Source organism: Mytilus galloprovincialis, chromosome 2 (genome assembly GCF_965363235.1).
Source record: "Mytilus galloprovincialis chromosome 2, xbMytGall1.hap1.1, whole genome shotgun sequence".
NCBI classification, from domain to species: Eukaryota; Metazoa; Mollusca; class Bivalvia; order Mytilida; family Mytilidae; genus Mytilus; species Mytilus galloprovincialis.
Genome location: NC_134839.1, coordinates 101,887,254 through 101,906,825, shown reverse-complemented (window position 1 = coordinate 101,906,825; position 19,572 = coordinate 101,887,254). Strand labels below are relative to the sequence as shown.

Sequence of the window (19,572 nt, the reverse complement as noted above, 5' to 3'; positions counted from 1 at the left end):
TATGTTTATTGTCAAGATAGTCTTCAAGTGGAGTCATATCAATGATTTAAAGTGTCCATAAGGAGCAGTGTTGTATTCTGAAACTGATGACGTTTGTTACTAAGAATACTTAAATATTGCTTATTGCTTTTCACAAGTAATACTTAAGAATACTCTTCTACTTACCATCAACAATCTTTCTTTTGCCACAGTCTTTTATTGAAAGTTTCCTCATTTGATCACGTCTGCAATAACAAAAATCAACAATGTATTTGTAACTGTTGTGAAGAAAAAAACATATATGATTTAAATTTTACACAAATCTGCATTCTATAAGAGACCTGTAAACCCATTAATAAAATATCTGTGTTATAAACATTCCTATTTAAAATGCAGCTTTGATAAAATATTAGCTTCGTTCAGTAAAACTGTTAGTTCCTTACTATCAGTAGACAAATATTAATTTCTGCAGCATACATGTCAGCTACTTCATGGAATTTCTTTTATTTTAATTTGCTTCAATAAAACGGAAAGGAAGTTTTATTTACACTCGGAAACGATAGATTAATTCAGAAGTCAGTGATATTGTAGAGAGCTGTTACTATTGGATTGTTAAGCATCCGGACATGTTCATCAATTAAAACATCAATGTACTTGTCCAATTAATGAGATGTATCTGTTGATTTATTTTTCCTGTAATAATTTTGTACTTTTTGAGACACGTTGCTTATTATATTCTTGGAATGGACTATGTTGCAGCAGATGTGTTATTTTTACAAATTGTTGTCAATAATCAATACGAACAAGTATACGTCCACACCATGTGTAAAGCATGTAATAGGCTTGTCGAGAATGAACGTAGGCGCTTCAAGGAAGTGATGAGGAAGTCAGTTATTAGTCTTTAGTAAAAATGTAGATTTATATGATTATCAATAGTGCTTGTTTTCTTAAAAACTATAAAGAGTATTTTCAATATCTAGTTATTACGGAAGTAACTCGTGCGCGCAAGTTATGTAACTTGTGCGCACAAGATAGTAACTCGTGCGCGCAAGTTTGTAACTTGTGCGCGCAAGTTATGTAACTTGTGCGTACAAGATAGTAACTCGTGCGCGCAAGTTTGTAACTTGTGCGCACAAGTTATTAACTTGTGCGCGCAAGTTGTAATTATTTTTTTGCGTGGCACTCCAGGGCTTCCGTATCCGTAAGATCTTATGTGTTTATATATTTTTTTTTAACATATTATCCATTTTCAGAGCAAATGAGTTATAACTAAACTGTTTGACTCGTGTTGCTAAATCTTCAAATTCTCTTGTACATAGAGTTATCTTTCCTTTTTTAGACCTATTTTCCATTTAGTATATTTTTCACAAAACGATTTGTTCCGTCTAACATGTTGACGAACTTATAACGTGACGATACCCAAATTGCACCTATTTTGACAGTTTTTTCACCTACGTTTTTTTATGATAAAGATGAAAATGACCATTCTGTATTTATTTTGTAGCCGTATCCTTCTTTATTATATAGGTACACCAATTTGATTTTTAATCCATATGGAATCATAGAAAAATTGGTCTAAACTGACCTCCAAACCATCAATGATTCTGAAATGAGGAGTACCCAAATTGCATCCATGCTTAAATTCGCATCGTCAAAAGTCGTATAACAGAGCTTTTGTTTAATTTCTTCAAATATTTTGAACAATTGGATATAAGTCCATGCTTACTCTTTTTTTTTTTTAAATGGATATTTGTAACATATTGTATTTTCTCATTTTAAAAAGATGCTTTTTTCAGTAAACACTTCATCTGTTGATAAATACTGTGAACGTTTTGTGCAAATCTAAATAGTTTTACCTATGTTGAAAGATGTGCATAGTATAAAATATAAACATACAAATTGTTTTAAATCTTGTAAGATTTCCGCTGCTATTTTTGCTAAATTGGTGCAATTTGGGTGCCGTTACGTTACATGGCTAACCGACAATAACCGACATAGATCTTCAGTCAAATGAATCAATGGCGAGTCAAGGTTAAATACATATATATTTAAAATAATCCTTGAACTTGTTGACAGGTTATACCTAACATTACTTATATATAAACAGATAATCTTTGATAAAAATTTGAATCGAGATAAAAGATTTACAAAAAATCACACGGAAAATACATTTTGGCATTTTTTATCCTTACAGTTTTGATCAGTATTATGTTACAGTACAAAAAATATAGAGATGAGGAGCTTCCATCAATTTAGTACAAACTCCATTGGTGTGTTTATTCATAATCTAAATAAACTGTCAACGTAAACAATCATAGTTCACATATTTACATTAGATCTCCTCAAAATACTGTTTAAGATCCTCTTATGCTGTATCTACATTTATTTATGTACATATAATAAGTATGATACAAGGTTTTAAATTTTGAGTTGATTCTTGATACAAAATAATGATGACAGCTAAAAGTTAAAAGCACTGATTTTAATTTTAATTTTGTTATAACCGTCTCCACCATCTGTGTTTTTCAAGGCACGATAATTTTACTAAATTTAATTTCCATAAAACTGACTATTGGGATAACCCGTTAGTTAGCAGGAGGAAGTAAATTGAATTAACTTCCCATATATATCCTTTTAGATTCTCCTTCAGCGACCACTTAACATCACACGATTTCGGATCAAAACAAATGGATGAGATTCAATGAATCAATTCTCATGAAATGTATATTCTGATGGTTGTTTGTTTAGCCTACCGTTGTAAATAAGTTATGTTAAAACAGGACTAGAGATCACTAGACCACAATGAACAATAAATAGAAAAGGAAGAGTCTGCTAAGTTCAGTAAATAGGATTTGTTTAACATTCAAATGAAACTCGAGACACCAGTTACATGTAAAAGTTTTTATGTTTGCGTCATAGCAACATGATTTCACCAATGTAATGTTATCAGGAAGTGTCTTTAAATATTTTAAGATAATAAAGCACAATAAGATATGAAATGGCTTTATCTTACACATACTGTATGACCTATCAAACAAAACAGAATGGTTAAGATTTTCAAAACTGGTTAACCCTTCTCTAAGCTTGTGTATGTCTAAAATCAGGAATCAAAACTGGTTAACCCTTCTCTAAGCTTGTGTATGTCTAAAATCAGGAATCAAAACTGGTTAACCCTTCTCTAAGCTTGTGTATGTCTAAAATCAGGAATCAAAACTGGTTAACCCTTCTCTAAGCTTGTGTATGTCTAAAATCAGGAATCAAAACTGGTTAACCCCTTCTCTAAGCTTGTGTATGTCTAAAATCAGGAATCAAAACTGGTTAACCCTTCTCTAAGTTTGTGTATGTCTAAAATCAGGAATCAAAACTGGTTAACCCTTCTCTAAGCTTGTGTATGTCTAAAATCCGGAATCAAAACTGGTAAACCCCTTCTCTAAGCTTGCGTATGTCTAAAATCCGGAATCAAAACTGGTTAACCCTTCTCTAAGCTTGTGTATGTCTAAAATCAGGAATCAAAACTGGTTAACCCTTCTCTAAGCTTGTGTATGTCTAAAATCCGGAATCAAAACTGGTTAACCCTTCTCTAAGCTTGTGTATGTCTAAAATCCGGAATCAAAACTGGTTAACCCTTCTCTAAGCTTGTGTATGTCTAAAATCCGGAATCAAAACTGGTTAACCCCTTCTCTAAGCTTGTGTATGTCTAAAATCCGGAATCAAAACTGGTTAACCCTTCTCTAAGCTTGTGTATGTCTAAAATCCGGAATCAAAACTGGTTAACCCTTCTCTAAGCTTGTGTATGTCTAAAATCAGGAATCAAAACTGGTTAACCCCTTCTCTTAGCTTGTGTATGTCTAAAATCCGGAATCAAAACTGGTTAACCCTTCTCTAAGCTTGTGTATGTCTAAAATCAGGAATCAAAACTGGTTAACCCTTCTCTAAGCTTGTGTATGTCTAAAATCAGGAATCAAAACTGGTTAACCCCTTCTCTAAGCTTGTGTATGTTTAAAATCAGGAATCAAAACTGGTTAACCCTTCTCTAAGCTTGTATATATGTCTAAAGTCAGGAATCAGAAGTTTAATTGTATGAAATCAATAGTCTGATCTTGTTTCAGTAATGTTGCTTAAATTTTATCCACGTGGTATTTTCGTTATTTATCTATTTTCGGTATTATAAGAAGCTTTTTTTTGTTATGGGTATTTAAATATTTGAAACAACAATTAAAAAGATATTACATCGTAAACAAAACTTTTTCTCGCCGGATTGTTCCTAATAGTATTCTTACGAGGCATGCAGATTTCATACCGTGGCTTTATAAGAACAATCAAAAAATTCTAGCATCATCGTTTAAATTCACATTCTAATGATATGTAGCATACTCTATCTTAATGAATAAATCAAAGTCTGCATGGCGACTATGCTGATCGCATATATCCCATTGCACTTACAATAAGGGATACAACCCCCACAGTTAGGTTAGCTTCATATATGGATTAAGCCAAAAACTGACAACGAACATCAGCGGAACGAACACTATCGAGAACCAAGCTCCAAGAAATGTAATGCGTGTATCTTTAATTTTCCAATAGTTGTCTTTCCATTTGTTAACTTTATTTAACTAGCATCTGTATATGACAGTACACCTCTGAATTATTACAATACACCTAAGAAAATGGTTCTTTACGAAATTTCCGTTGATTTTGAATAAAAGGTTCAGATAATATAAAATTATAAATACATCTCTTTGAAATCTACGAATGCCACCATGATTTGGTTGACTTGCGGAATTGACATGTGACAGATGACAAAAGATATTTTTTTCATTAGTTGTAGCCCCAATCATGTCCCCCTCTCCTTTATGGAGCACAATAATAAAATCTTGAAATGCGCCTTTCCACGAGGAACAAGACGGGTGCAACATGTGAAGCAGCAACCGCACATGTGTTGAACCTCGTTTCTTTCAGAGGTTGTGAGTAATTCGTTTTAGCTGTCTGTATTCTAATTTGGTCATTATGTTGTGGTTCTAAAATTCATGCTTGTTTGTTGTCCCGTTAATCTCTTCATTTTTTTTTAATTCTAAAAACGTATTAATCCCACAAAATGCTAATATGACGTCAAATGTGAGAAGTCTCGTTAATGCTTGTGATTTAATGGCTTCTGATGAAATTATTTTCAGTGCATATGGGGTAGTTTAAAGCCACATAAAGGTCTTTATTCATGCAAAATGTCAATTCCGGTGGTATTCAGCCAATGAAGACAACATTTGATTTGACCGTAGTTTGGTTACATGAATTTTATCTCAAGCGTCGTATATAGTTTTAGTCTTGATTGTGCTCAGGGCAAGTTACTCCAGAAACACGTGTTTGGAGCACCAACATTGGTATTTTACAAGTTCCGTACTTTTTATTATGATTTGAGTAGATTATGTCAGATTATGTGCTTACGTGTACCATTAAGTAAACTACCAGCTGACTAATGGATTTCTCTATTGTCTAGACAAGGAAGTAACATATTTGATTTATTAGCTAAATTTAGATTGAGATCAGATTTATCTTCCTTCAAACAATTATATCAAATGTTTTATCGTAGTTTTCTTTTGAAAACGTGTATGTCTTTATACAGTTCACTTTACATTATAAAACTATAACGTTTATAATCTCTTCAATAAAGAAAACTCTTATTGTTGTTAGTCACAAAATGGGGTGGTGTCCATGCATGTATTGTATGTTTTTAGAAACATGCAATAATTATACGTCATATATTTGTCATCTGATATTGGGCACCAGCAACATTAGTCCAAATAATTATGACGTCTTGAAAGGCTATTGGCGTCAAAGAAAAAAATTATAATAGCCTTTCAAGACGTCATAATTATTTGGACTACAGCAACATGAGTTATACAAATATACATGTAGTTAGTGATTTTAACCCAAAAACCAGGGTTTGACGTATGTTCCATGAACTTCTATCTATTAGTTAGATACAGACTGAATATAGACGTCAATTTTGCTTTGCGGTATGTAGAAATACGGTCATGTCGATCTGGTTTGAATCAATGGTGGCGTGTAATAGATGGTTATGCATTTAAAAGACTCTCAAAAACACTTTTTTATCCGTAAGTAAACTTTTAACTGGGCTTGTAAATCTACCCTTACCAAACATTTCTCTAGTTCTAGTGGCCGTCTAAATTTCCCGCCATTTCTCCTAGTCGACCCGCTTTTAACATAAATAACATAGTTAACTCATTATTAACCTTGTTTTCATCATGAATATGAATGAAATTATAACCATTGAATCTTGAGCAAACAAACGCAACCAATCAATCAATTATGCTTTTATAGAATGGGTGAGTGCAGCGATTCAGTTTTAATTACATTGTACATAGACAGCTATGTCAAAGTTATTTATAATGCAAGTCCGAGCATATTAGACCATAGACGTCACAACGCCGTTATAAGCGCGTGTTCATGAATAGTTTGGCCTAAGAGAAGATAGATAAATAAAAAAAAAAAAAAAAAAAAAAAAAACAGGCGCCTTTAACTTCAAATTTGTGGCTGTACTTAAGTTTGGAGTAATTAACATGATTAATGCAGTAACGTCATGAATAAACAATCCAAGCAGAAATGATAAAGCATAGGAACTATTCGTATCGAAATAAGAAGGTCGTGAAATAGCGTCAGTTAAAGAACAACCCTTTGAATATCTAATACGTGTATGTATGGATCTACAGGTCACTGTACAGCCTTGAGTATATTGTTTGAAACTATAAATAAAGGTACTCGAAATAATTCTATTTAAAATAAAAACCCAGAAGCAATGATAAGAAAATCAATACAATTATAACTGTTTTCAACATCACGTCAAGTTAACCATATCTGTTGAGCAATCAGATGATTTCCTCATGTAACATCTTATATTTATTTTCGTCATTGTTTATATATATGGTTAAACAAAAGAAGTTATGCCGAGGTAACTAAAATAGAACATCATTTTATCAATATGATTGACGATTACTCATACATTGAAAGTTCAGAATCCTTTCCCCATAATGTAACCCAGTACGTTTGTTATAATTTCAAAGCACACACCACGTGCTCTATGATAAGTCTTCACTGAGCAGGTCGGAGCGCACAGCACGTACTCTATAATAAGTCTTCACAGAGCAGGTAAGAGCGCACAAACCGTACTCTATGATAATTCTTCTCTGAGCAAGTTGGAGCACACAACATGTGCTCTATGATAAGTCTTCACTGAGTAGGTCAGAGCGCACGACACGTGCTCTATGATAAATATTCAGTGATCAGGTCAGAGGAGCGCACAACACGTACTCTATAATAAGTCTTCACCGAGCAAGTCAGAGGACACAACACGTGCCTTATGGTAAGTCTCACTGAGCAGGCCAGCTCGCACAGCACGTGCTCTATGATCAGTCTTCAATGAGCAGGTCGGAGCGCACAACACGTGCTCTATGATCATTCTTCACTGAGCAGGTAAGAGCGCACAACACGTGCTCTATGATAAGTCTTCACTGAGCAGACCCTCTACGATAAGTCTTCACTGAGCAGTTCAGAAGAGCGCACAACACGTGTGTTCTCTATGATCAGTCTTCACTGAGCAGGTCGGAGCGCACAGCACGTGTTCTGTGACCAGTCTTCACTGAGCAGGTCAGAGCGCACGACACGTGCTCTATGATAAGTTTTCACTGAGTAGGTACGCTCGAGACCATTTTATTGCAATCCAAAAATAAACATAAACTTTCAATTTTCGGATGATAGGGAATTAAATCAAGTACTCACGGGGCATAAATATCAAAGGTGTTTTATCACAACAGCTTATAACGTCTATCGTCAACTCTGAACGAGGGAGTTGCATCTTCAGTTTTTAAAAGTGCAATTGCAAAGAATCAGTCGTCAGTATGAAGAGAAACATAACACACTCGATATCACAGAGAAGAGGTGTTTTAAATAATAAAAAAAAGATTGATTATTATTCGATTCAAATATAATTAAATTTTTCAAACAAATAAAAAATTGGAAAAACGCTTTCCTAATTATATTTTAAGCGGTGTCACAACTTTTTATCATTAAAACAACCCGTTACAAGTGTCATGACTAGCACTTTAAACAATTAATCTTTATAAAATTTGGTTCATATGTTTCAGGCAATGTTTATCATTACAGAGTACCCAATTCCATTACCGCTTTCAATGAGGTTCTTGATGCTCAGACTTTGGCTTTTTGTGGAAAGTTTGTTTGTCGTTTCAATAATGTATTTCAAACCACGGTGTTTCTGTTCATATTAAACTACCTCTTTGCTGTCCCATTCACTCTCTTTCTTTTAACACATATAGTGCAGTAAAAAAAGTGTTTGATATCAAAACAAAATAGCAAACAGGTTTGTCTTTAAATTTCGAAAAATTGAAATATTTTTTTATTTCCTTACAAATACGGAATATTGAAAAAATATAAATTTATTTGATGGAATTATTGCATATGCTTTAACGGTTAAAAAAACGAATAAACATTTTACTTTTTTCGAATCTTATAATTCAAAGTAATTGTTTCTTTATAGATAGCTCATGCTCGCTTCTGGACTACTTCCTCGAATGTTTACATCAATCAAGCTGTTGAACAGCATTAAAATATTATATTGAATAGAATAATGTGTACAGTATGTTTGGTAAATATATATAATATATAAACCCAAACAAAATATTACGTGTTGGAAATATGTTCTTTTGCATCTTACTTTAATAATACCACCTAAAACATATTTTTTTGTACAAGTTACACTTTAATTACATTGTTTATATAAACCATGAAATAATTTACAAAGAATAAAAAGCACTTACTATTTGTACTAATTCCTTACAGTGTTTAAGTTTTTATAAAGGGAATTCCCCTCTTGTGATTATCCAATGCATTACATTACAGTACAACTTCCGCGTATATTAAATCGATATCTGTATATGATCTATACATAGAGAAGGCTTTCAGTGTAATACTTAAAATATGATAAATATCCTAAATAACATAGAAAAAGTACAATCAAAAGAATAAATTGAATTGTTTTCTTATACATTTTCTATGATTTACTATGCACAATGCATTTGCCAACCTACAATTCGAGTTCAATTTTTGATTGATATTCGTTTTTTTAAGTTCAACTTCACCTACAATGATATTAACCCTGTGTCTGTTATTCTTAAATTTATTCTCTCTTTTTACAAAATTCACAAACCAGAGGCAAGCGAATTGCACAGGCCTTGTTATGCGTTTACTTTTCTACATTGGCTAGTATTCTGTTCCACATTCTATGTTTATTTCTTGTTTTCATTTTATCCGGAACAAATTGAACTGGACCGATTTCTTAAATCACCGTATTTATCGACCACCTTTAATTTCTGTGACACCGTCCGCATCAATATTTCAACACATGGAAAATGGACGACATTTCTACTTTCTGAGGAAATCGTGACATACCACTGTCAAGTACGTTTGATTCATTCATAAACTGTGATAATTAATCTGTTTAACTCCGATATTTTTGGATAAGTGATTTATAAATACATACGAACTGTAAGTTATTTATTTCCGAGAAATGAACTGTAAATTCTACTTTCGTTTTTGACTCGATTAATACTCTTGTATTTAACTTTCATATTTAATTCATACACATTGTAAAATATTGTATTTTTATTTCTTTCAGTTTACCAATCTACTGACTATTATGTAACCCTTTCTGGTGGAAGTTATAATTACAATTTCAAACAAGTTGTGTTCGTTATATCTTCATCGAGATTGCGATTGCAGTCACCTGGTTAAGCTAGTTGAGTCCGGCTCAGCATAGTAAATTGACGACAACCTGTCTTTACATATCCAGACAAGGAACGACAACCTAACAACGTTCATACCTTTACACTGACAGTGGACTACATAACTTGTGTGTACTAGGCAGCAACCCAACAACGTTGAGTCAACATGGATCCCAGTCATGTGGAACAACAAGAAGAGATACAGCCCCCAGAGGGAAATGTCCCAGATCTAGAACTATTACAAAATCCGTCTAATACCACACATTTAGATGAAAATCCCGAGACTAGGCGAGTACGGGATCTTACCGAAAAAGGTAAAGGAGCCTACACAGAAAAACGTAACAAGTTCTGTGAGGAACTAGAGGCCCTTTGGTCAGATATAACAACCCAGTTATTGGAAATCACCACACCTCCCAATGAACTTCAGCAAGTCTTAACAATTCAGGACAATCTTGTAAAAGCCTGTACAAACTATCGTAGGCTCACAGACGAATATCTGGACTTCCTAAAAAGGACCAGAACGTTGGATAGTCAAAAAGACATAGACGCATGTAACCTCACATTGGATCTTCGTCTGTCCAAAGTGGAACTGGCCATGGAATCTCTACACGAGCATCGCCTTGCCCTTACTAAGGCTAAATCAACTAAAACAAGGACCTCAGGCTCAAAGGGTAAGAAAACCTCACACAGCGGTAGCTCTAACGTGTCAGGCATGTCAAGTCTAGCACGGAGGAAGCGTGCCAAAGCAGAGGCCGCTAAATCAAAAATAGCCTTTGTTGAACAACATTCACTTATCCTACAACAAGAGGCAATGTTAGAGGAACAAGCCCTGTTCAGACAATCTGAAATGGAACAGGAAGCGGCACGCAAAAAGTCTGAGATGGACCAGGAAGCTGCACGCAAAAGAGCTATATTTGAACAAGAAGCAGCACACAAAAAGTCTGTGATGGACCAGGAAGCTGCACGCAAAAGAGCTATAATTGAACAGGAAGCCACACTTAAAAAGGCCGAAATGGAACAAGAAGCCGCACGTTCAAATGCTAAAATGGAACATGAGGCAGAACAAGAGGCCATACGCAGAAAAGCACAAATCAAACAAGAGGCTGCACGTGTAAGCCGTGAAAAAGTCGAGCTGAAGGCCAAGTTAAACCTTCTAGAAGCACGCAGAGAGGCTGCAGCCGCAGAAGCCGAGGCTCGTATCCTGGAATACGATGACAGTCAAGCGTTTAGCGATCTCCCTGACGAAAAGGAAGACCCGCTTCAGCGTGTGCAAGATTTCGTCAATAAACTTCCTGTATCAACCTCTGTAAAGGAAGTAACAGGACCTCAAAAGAAAAAACAAATTCCTGTTAAAATTGAGCTGAGTCATGAAGCACCAGCGTTCGTGCCATCCGTGGCGCTGAACTTGCCGTCACAGACATCTGCTGTCTTGCCTTCCGATACTAAATCACCGGAAGTTACCTTTATCCCAGATCTGGGAATAGTAACCGGCGTACAAAAACTAGGCCTTTCAGATGAGATCCTTGCTGAACACAAAAAACAAGGTGTAAAAGAAGAGATCCCTGTTGCACACCAGCAACAAATCAACCCCACATCGGAGATTACTAGATTTCTCCTGCGTAAGGACCTGCTTTTCTCCCGACTAACAAGCTTTAACGATCGGGCAGAATCCTTCCATACATGGAAAGCAAGCTTTAAAAATGTGACAGACGAGTTACAAGTATCTGACTCGGAACAGATTGATTTATTGATCAAGTGGCTTGGTCCTGAGTCTGCTAAACATGCCATAAGCATAAGAGCGTCGAACGCCAATAATCCTACAATAGGTATACAAAGATTATGGAAGAGGCTTGACGAGCGGTATGGTGCTCCAGAAATGTTGGAAGCCTCTCTCAGAAGTAAACTTGACAAATTCCCAACCTTGACGAATAAAGACAACGCACGTCTTTATGAACTGTCTGACATTCTATCAGAAATAGAATACCACAAGGAAAATCCCAAGCTGGGATGTCTGCTAGCTTATTTTGATTCACCGACCGGAATAAACCCTGTCATTGAAAAACTACCATATGGACTTCAGGAAAAGTGGATTTCAAGGGCGTCTAGATACAAATCTAACCACGGCGCTGCCTTTCCTCCTTTTACTGAGTTATCTGCATTCATCAGTGAAATCAGTAGAATTAAAAACGATCCCGGATTCATCTTTGGATCAAAAGTCACACCAAATACAAAAAGTGCTGCGCCAAGGTTCACGTCTTACCCTAAGACTAAAGTTGGTGCTCATAAAACAGCAGTTGAGCAGCAATCTGGAGACGCCAGCAAACAAGGTCTTTGTATTCTGCACAATACAAAGCATTCCTTAAATGAATGCCGAGCGTTCCGGGCTAAGTCAATAGAGGAGCGCAAAGGCCTTTTAAAAGAAAACAATGTATGTTACAAGTGTTGTGATTCTACCACACACAGGAGCCGGGAATGCAATGCACGCATAAGTTGTAAAGAATGTGGAAGTAAACAACACACTACCGCACTTCACATCACTAGACCACAGCAACCTACAAGTTCGCAGTCTAGCTCGCCTAAGCAAGCCTACGGCGGGGAGCCTATAGAATCGGCTGAAACTAAGGCAACCTCAGTTAACTCTACCTGTACTGAGGTCTGCAAAGATACATATAGTGGGAAATCTTGTGCTAAAATACTTCCTGTGAATGTTTATCACAAAGATAACCAGTACAAAGTTATTCGCATGTACGCCATCATTGATGACCAAAGCAACCGGTCACTAGCATCGCCCGAATTCTTCAATCTTTTCGACGTCAAAGATAAACCGGAAAACTATACTTTATCAACATGCTCCGGCAAAGTAGTCACTTCCGGCAAAAGAGGAAGAGGTTTCGTCATGGAATCAATCAATGGTAATGACAAGTTTGACCTTCCTGTACTGATTGAATGTGATCATATTCCCAATAATAGGGACGAAATACCTACTCCTGAAGTAACAATGCATCACCCTCATTTAAAAGAACTTAGAGGTAGCATTCCACCAATAGAGGAAAATTGCCAAATTCTTCTCTTAATTGGCAGAGACCTTATAGAGGCACACCATGTCCTCGATCAGCGCATAGGACCACCCAGAACTCCATATGCACAACAATTGAAACTTGGTTGGGTAGTGATAGGAGAAACCTGCATTAACAAGCAGCATGTTCCTCTTGAGTTAAATGTCAAAATAACCAACATTTTGCCTACAGGACAACCTTCAACCTTTCAACCATGCACAAGCAAGTTTGACATCCGGGAAAACTACACAGACCCTGTAACGAAAGACCTACAATCGCCACTCTTTGAAAAAACAAGGGACGATGACAAGCCTGGACAGTCATATGAGGACAAAATGTTCATGAAGCAGATGGACAACGAATTTGTAAGAGACTCGGAAGGAAGTTGGGTAGCACCGTTGCCGTTCCGAGTGCCAAGACAGCCATTGCCAAGCAACAGACAACAAGCTCTTCATCGTGCTAATATGTTAGACATCAGTTTGAATAGAAACCCAGTTAAGCGGGAACACTTTCTTACTTTTATGAGTAAGATCCTGGACAATAATCATGCAGAGCTCGCTCCACCATTGCACGAACATGAGGAGTGCTGGTATTTGCCATTGTTTGGTGTTTATCATCCGAAGAAACCCGATCAGATAAGAGGTGTGTTTGATTCTTCCGCCAAATGTAACGGAGTTTCACTTAACAGCGTCCTGCTTACAGGTCCAGACTTGACCAACGATCTCTTGGGAGTACTGCTGCGTTTCAGGAAAGAAATGATCGCAGTAACTGCAGACGTTCAACACATGTTTCACTGCTTCGTTGTCAGAAATGACCACCGTAATTACCTGAGATTTTTATGGCATAAAGACAATGACCTACAGGAGAACCTTGTCGAATACCGCATGAGAGTTCATGTTTTCGGTAATAGTCCGTCACCTGCTGTTGCTACGCTTGGACTCCGAAAAGCAGCTCAAGCATCAGAACAAGAGTTTGGCAGTCACGTGACTAGCTTTGTTACAAGAGACTTCTATGTCGACGACGGTCTTACGTCATGTCCCACTAAAGAGGAAGCTGTTACGCTCATGAAGGACACACAGCAAGCATTAGCAAGATATGGAAACTTACGCCTTCACAAGTTTGCCTCTAATTGTGCGGAAGTTATGTCTGCATTTCATGCCAGTGATTTGGCTTCAAATCTTAAAGATCTAGACTTAGAATGCGATAGCAAACCCCTACAACGTAGTCTTGGTCTCAGCTGGGACGTAAACACTGATAACTTTTTATTTCAATTATCATCAGAAAACAAACCGATCACTCGGAGAGGAATTTTATCAACGATAAACAGTCTCTACGATCCTCTGGGATTTTTGGCTCCGGTGATTATACAAGGGAAACTCCTATTGAGGAAAATAGTATCAGAAACCGTCGATTGGGACCAACCTCTCACTGATGAGACAGCAGATGAGTGGAAATCTTGGAGAGATACTCTAATTGCTATCGAAACATTGCGCATTCCACGTACCTACGTGCCGTATCTGAGCAAAACCGCCACAAAGGAGTTACATGTCTTCTCTGATGCATCAGAAAAAGCCATAGCAGCTGTTGCATATCTACGCACGACCGACAGTAGTGGTGAACCAAACATAGGATTCATTCTTGGGAAAGCTAAAGTTGCACCAACAAGTGGTCATACTATTCCACGCCTTGAACTATCTGCTGCAGTATTAGCAGTCGAGATAACACAGACCATCATGGATAATTTAGATTTACATATAGACACCGTAAAATTCTACACAGACAGTAAAGTAGTCCTAGGCTACATAAGTAACGAGACAAGAAGGTTCTTCATCTATGTCGCCAATCGAGTGGAGAAAATAAGAAAATTTAGCTCTCCAAGTCAATGGAATTATGTACCAACTCACCGTAATCCCGCAGACTCGGGAACAAGGTCCGTACAAGCCCATGAAATTCACAGCAGCGAATGGTTATTAGGACCAAAACAACTTCTTTCCTCAGAACAGAAGAATTCTGAGGATATATACCAGCTAATAGATCCAGAAGAAGATGGAGAAATCCGTGCAACTGTTAATGTTGCAAAAACATTTGCCACACTTGAACATAAAGGTATCGGAACTGAAAGATTCAACAGATTCTCAAACTGGACATCACTTGTGCGAGCGATTGCCTTTTTAGAACGTTTCTCCCGTTTACACGGGTCAAAACAGGCAGCACCAGTGACCTCTCTGGAAGGCTTTTCGAATGCCGAAAATTTCATCTTAATATCTGCTCAATATGAAGTTTACGGCGATGAAATGGATTGCATTAAACGTCGGGAACAAATTCATAAGCGGAGCCCGATAGCTAATCTCAATCCGTTTGTGGACGAACGAGGACTATTACGAGTAGGAGGCCGTATTGCCAAATCTGACTTAAACCTCCGTGAAAAGAAACCATTGATCGTCCCTGGACGCCATCATATAGCGACATTATTAGTTCGACACTACCACGACACGATAAAACATCAAGGTCGCCATTTTACAGATGGAGCGATTCGTTCCGCAGGATTCTGGATCGTCGGAGCTAAACGCTTGATCTCTTCTATCATTCACAAATGTGTGACATGCCGCAAACTAAGAGGAAAAACTGAGTGTCAAATCATGTCTGATTTGCCAGAGGACCGTCTTGAGCCGTCACCTCCGTTTACCAACGTTGGAATAGACACATTTGGACCCTGGACAATTGTTTCACGTAAAACACGCGGTGGATACGCAAACTCAAAACGTTGGGCAATTCTTTTCACATGCTTAGTGACTAGAGCTGTTCACATCGAACTAATCGAGGAAATGAGCTCTTCAGCCTTCATAAACGCCGTCAGAAGATTCGCCGCTATAAGAGGTCAAGTTAAAATTTTCCGATCCGACCGTGGAACAAACTTTATTGGCGCAATCGACGATTTAAAGATTGACTCGATCAACGTTGAAGATGGACCCTTCAAGAACTTTCTGTACAATTCTGGTACAACTTGGATCTTCAATTCGCCGCATTCGTCCCACATGGGTGGAGCCTGGGAGAGAATGATTGGTATCACCAGGAGAATTCTTGATTCTATGCTTCTAAATGCAGCCGGAAGAAGCCTTACGCATGACGTGCTCAACACACTAATGGCAGAAGTTTCAGCAATAGTGAACTCTAGACCTCTGGTACCGGTTTCAACAGATCCAGAGAATCCGTTAATATTAACTCCAGCTATGTTATTGACACAGAAAACCGACTACATATTCACCTCAGATCATCTTGGAGAATTCGATAAACGAGATCTATGTCTTGCCGAATGGAGACGAGTACAGGCTCTTGCCAGTGTTTTCTGGTCCCGTTGGAGGAAAGAGTACCTGCCGTTACTACAACAAAGACGAAAATGGACCGAAGATCGCCGTGATCTCATCGAAGGAGACGTCATTCTTCTAAAGGACAAAAACCTTTGCCGTACCCAATGGCCCGTTGGAATTATAGTGAACTCATTTAAAAGTTCAGACGAACATGTCCGAAAAGCAGAAGTGCGAGTAATCGTTAATGGAAAAGCCACAACCTACACACGCCCTATCGTGGACATGATTCTTCTCATCGAGAATGACTGTGTATAATTAATATTATAGTGATACTTTGGATTTATATAATCAGATATTTTAGTGTGTGACATATTTGAAATAGTGATATCAGTTAGACATCAGACGGGGAGTATTCTGTTCCACATTCTATGTTTATTTCTTGTTTTCATTTTATCCGGAACAAATTGAACTGGACCGATTTCTTAAATCACCGTATTTATCGACCACCTTTAATTTCTGTGACACCGTCCGCATCAATATTTCAACACATGGAAAATGGACGACATTTCTACTTTCTGAGGAAATCGTGACATACCACTGTCAAGTACGTTTGATTCATTCATAAACTGTGATAATTAATCTGTTTAACTCCGATATTTTTGGATAAGTGATTTATAAATACATACGAACTGTAAGTTATTTATTTCCGAGAAATGAACTGTAAATTCTACTTTCGTTTTTGACTCGATTAATACTCTTGTATTTAACTTTCATATTTAATTCATACACATTGTAAAATATTGTATTTTTATTTCTTTCAGTTTACCAATCTACTGACTATTATGTAACCCTTTCTGGTGGAAGTTATAATTACAATTTCAAACAAGTTGTGTTCGTTATATCTTCATCGAGATTGCGATTGCAGTCACCTGGTTAAGCTAGTTGAGTCCGGCTCAGCATAGCTAGAGTTATAGGGGGAGGTTTGAGATCTCATAAACATGTTTTACCCCGCTGCATTTTTGGCCTCTGGCCTTTGTTAATTATCAGTCTTGTATTATTTTAGTTTCTTGTTTACATCTGGAGTTTAGTGTGGCGTCTATTTTCACTGAACTAGTATATGCATTTGTTTAGGGGCCAGCTGAAGGACGCCTCCGGATGCGGGAATTTCTCGCTGCATTGTCTCTTTGACACATTCCCCATTTCCATTCTCAATTTTACTCAAATAAACCTGTCAATGCATACTTTATAGCCTATGTTCATGTAGCCTCAGAGCATGTGGAGGGTCAGTAGCTCAGCTCAGCATAGTGATGTTTTAAAATGTCAATGAACGTAATCTGTGTACACTAATTGTGTAACTAGACTTACAATGTACTACAAAATTAAGTCACTTACTTGTTGATTGCCGTCATATTAACTGATATGTTTACTAAAAAACGGTATTGCACTGGTGGTCTAGCCCTCTTTGGAGATAGGAAATCCTTTTAGGTGCTAGTATGATAAAAAAAAAATCAACTTAGTTATCAATGTGTTAAAGAGGTGAAAAAAAAACATGATATAGGATGAACAAGAGATTTAGTCAGACATTTCGTTACCACATATTGTATTGCTGTGATGAAGAAACATAAATTTAATTCATTTAGAGGTTCAAAGATTTGGTTCGGACCCTTGTACTTCAACAATATTTGGGATATCACACCCTATTTTTTTACCTTGTAGATGTGTGTATTGGACCCTATAAATTTAATTGTGCTTCGAATAAACTCATTCATATAATTTGTCAATTTCTCCTAGTAGTAAAAAACTATGATCATTGAATATTGTCATTGGTTTTATTTTAACAGTTTTAATACATGACTAAACGTTTAAAAAATAAGAAAAGGGGGCTTTAATGGACAACTATCCACCAATGAGCAAACGATGAAAGAAACTATATGGCACCGTTCTAACCTAAAATGAGAATTACTTTCGGATATATTTTATAGATTTTATTTGAAATGATAGAAGGGCTGGATGGGTTTACCAGAATAAGAGAGTAATGGGTAAATTCTGCAGAAAAATATGCCTAACAAAAAATAAAGATAAAACCAGCCTCTAGAAGTAGCGAAAAAGATGAGAATAATGGGTTGATAATCAATAATCAGTTCAGTTGAGGTCTGGAGCTGGCATGTAAGTAATTGCTAGTAGTCCTTTGTTAATTTAAGTATTATTGTCATTTTGTTTAGTTTCTTTTGTTAACTATTCTGACATCGGACTCGGACTTCTCTTAAACTGAGTTTTACTGTGCGTATTGCTGTGTGTTTGATTTTTCTACATTGGCTGGAGGTATAGGGGGAGAGTTGAGATCTCAAAAAACATGTTTAACCCCGCCGCATTTTTGCGCCTGTCAAAAGTCAGGAACCCTTGGTCTTTGTTAGTCTTGTATGATTTTTAATTTTAGTTTTTTGTGTATAATTGGAGTTTAGTATGACGTCCATTATCACTGAACTAGTATACATGCATATTTGTTTGGGGGCCACCTGAAGGACTCCACCGGTGCGGGAGTTGCATTGAAGACCCATTGGTAGCCTTCGGCTGTTTTCTGCTCTATGGTCGGGTTGTTGTCTCTTTGACACATTCCCCATTTCCATTTTCAATTTAATGATAAAATTTGAAGAATAGAGAATAAAAAGATACAGAATTGAATATAATGGTAAAAAACATTAGGTACAGAGAAAAATGACCAAAAATGTTAAAGAACAGAAAAACGTTGGACCCCATCCAGACCCTCATATAAACAGTAGTTTATAACAACTAATGATTAACAGGACAGACATATATCATGTATATAGAATGTCTCGGAATCAAACGTTCGTATGACTGTAACCTTCCTGTACCTGAGAAATTCAGTGCAACAGCGCAAGAACCAACTGCAAAAGACTCAAACCACACCCAAACGAATAGCAAAATGACTCAAGTACCGATCAAAAGAGTACTCGAAGCTACTGAAAACTAGTTCAAAACCATTTATAGCTAATAAATGAATCACGTTTCCCACACTAAAATTCATCCTGCTTTCCAGGGATTCACACTTATGGTCAACATTATGTCGATTTTTTGTTTTATCATGACATGGCATACTATGCTTTTATCCGACTGCTTATAACGTATTTACTTTTTGTTTTGATATTGGTATTTTGTTTGGTAGCTGTTTTATTGACAGAAAGTTATTTTAAGCAGGATTTGAAGTCATGTACACGGAGGAGGCAATATTTTTGAAAAGGGAATGGGAATTCATAAATCGATTACAAAAACAAATTGGACGATGTTTTGCTAAAAAGATATAAATCGTGCAAAAGAATGATATAACTTTTTTGGGCAACCCCCTGGATCTGTCACTATTTGTTTTGAACAACCCCCTGGATCTGTCACTATTTGTGTTTG

At 36.7% G+C, this 19,572-nt stretch overlaps 1 protein-coding gene and 1 long non-coding RNA gene across 2 annotated transcripts in view; one reads left to right on the top strand and one right to left on the bottom strand.

Moving 5' to 3' along the window:
* LOC143065164 (uncharacterized) overlaps positions 1 to 8,916 on the bottom strand; it is a 61,342-nt gene extending 52,426 nt beyond the window's left edge. Inside the window, exons 1-2 of the mRNA XM_076238568.1 lie at positions 8,826 to 8,916; positions 166 to 224 (exon numbers count right to left, since the gene is read on the bottom strand). The gene's annotated coding sequence lies outside the window, so the exon portion shown is untranslated. The remainder of the gene's footprint in view (positions 1 to 165; positions 225 to 8,825) is intronic.
* A 360-nt stretch (positions 8,917 to 9,276) lies between these two features.
* Positions 9,277 to 17,040, top strand: LOC143065165 (uncharacterized). Its single transcript, XR_012975410.1, has 2 exons — positions 9,277 to 9,465; positions 9,683 to 17,040. It is a non-coding gene; the product is annotated as an uncharacterized LOC143065165 (long non-coding RNA).
* Positions 17,041 to 19,572: the final 2,532 nt, after the last annotated feature.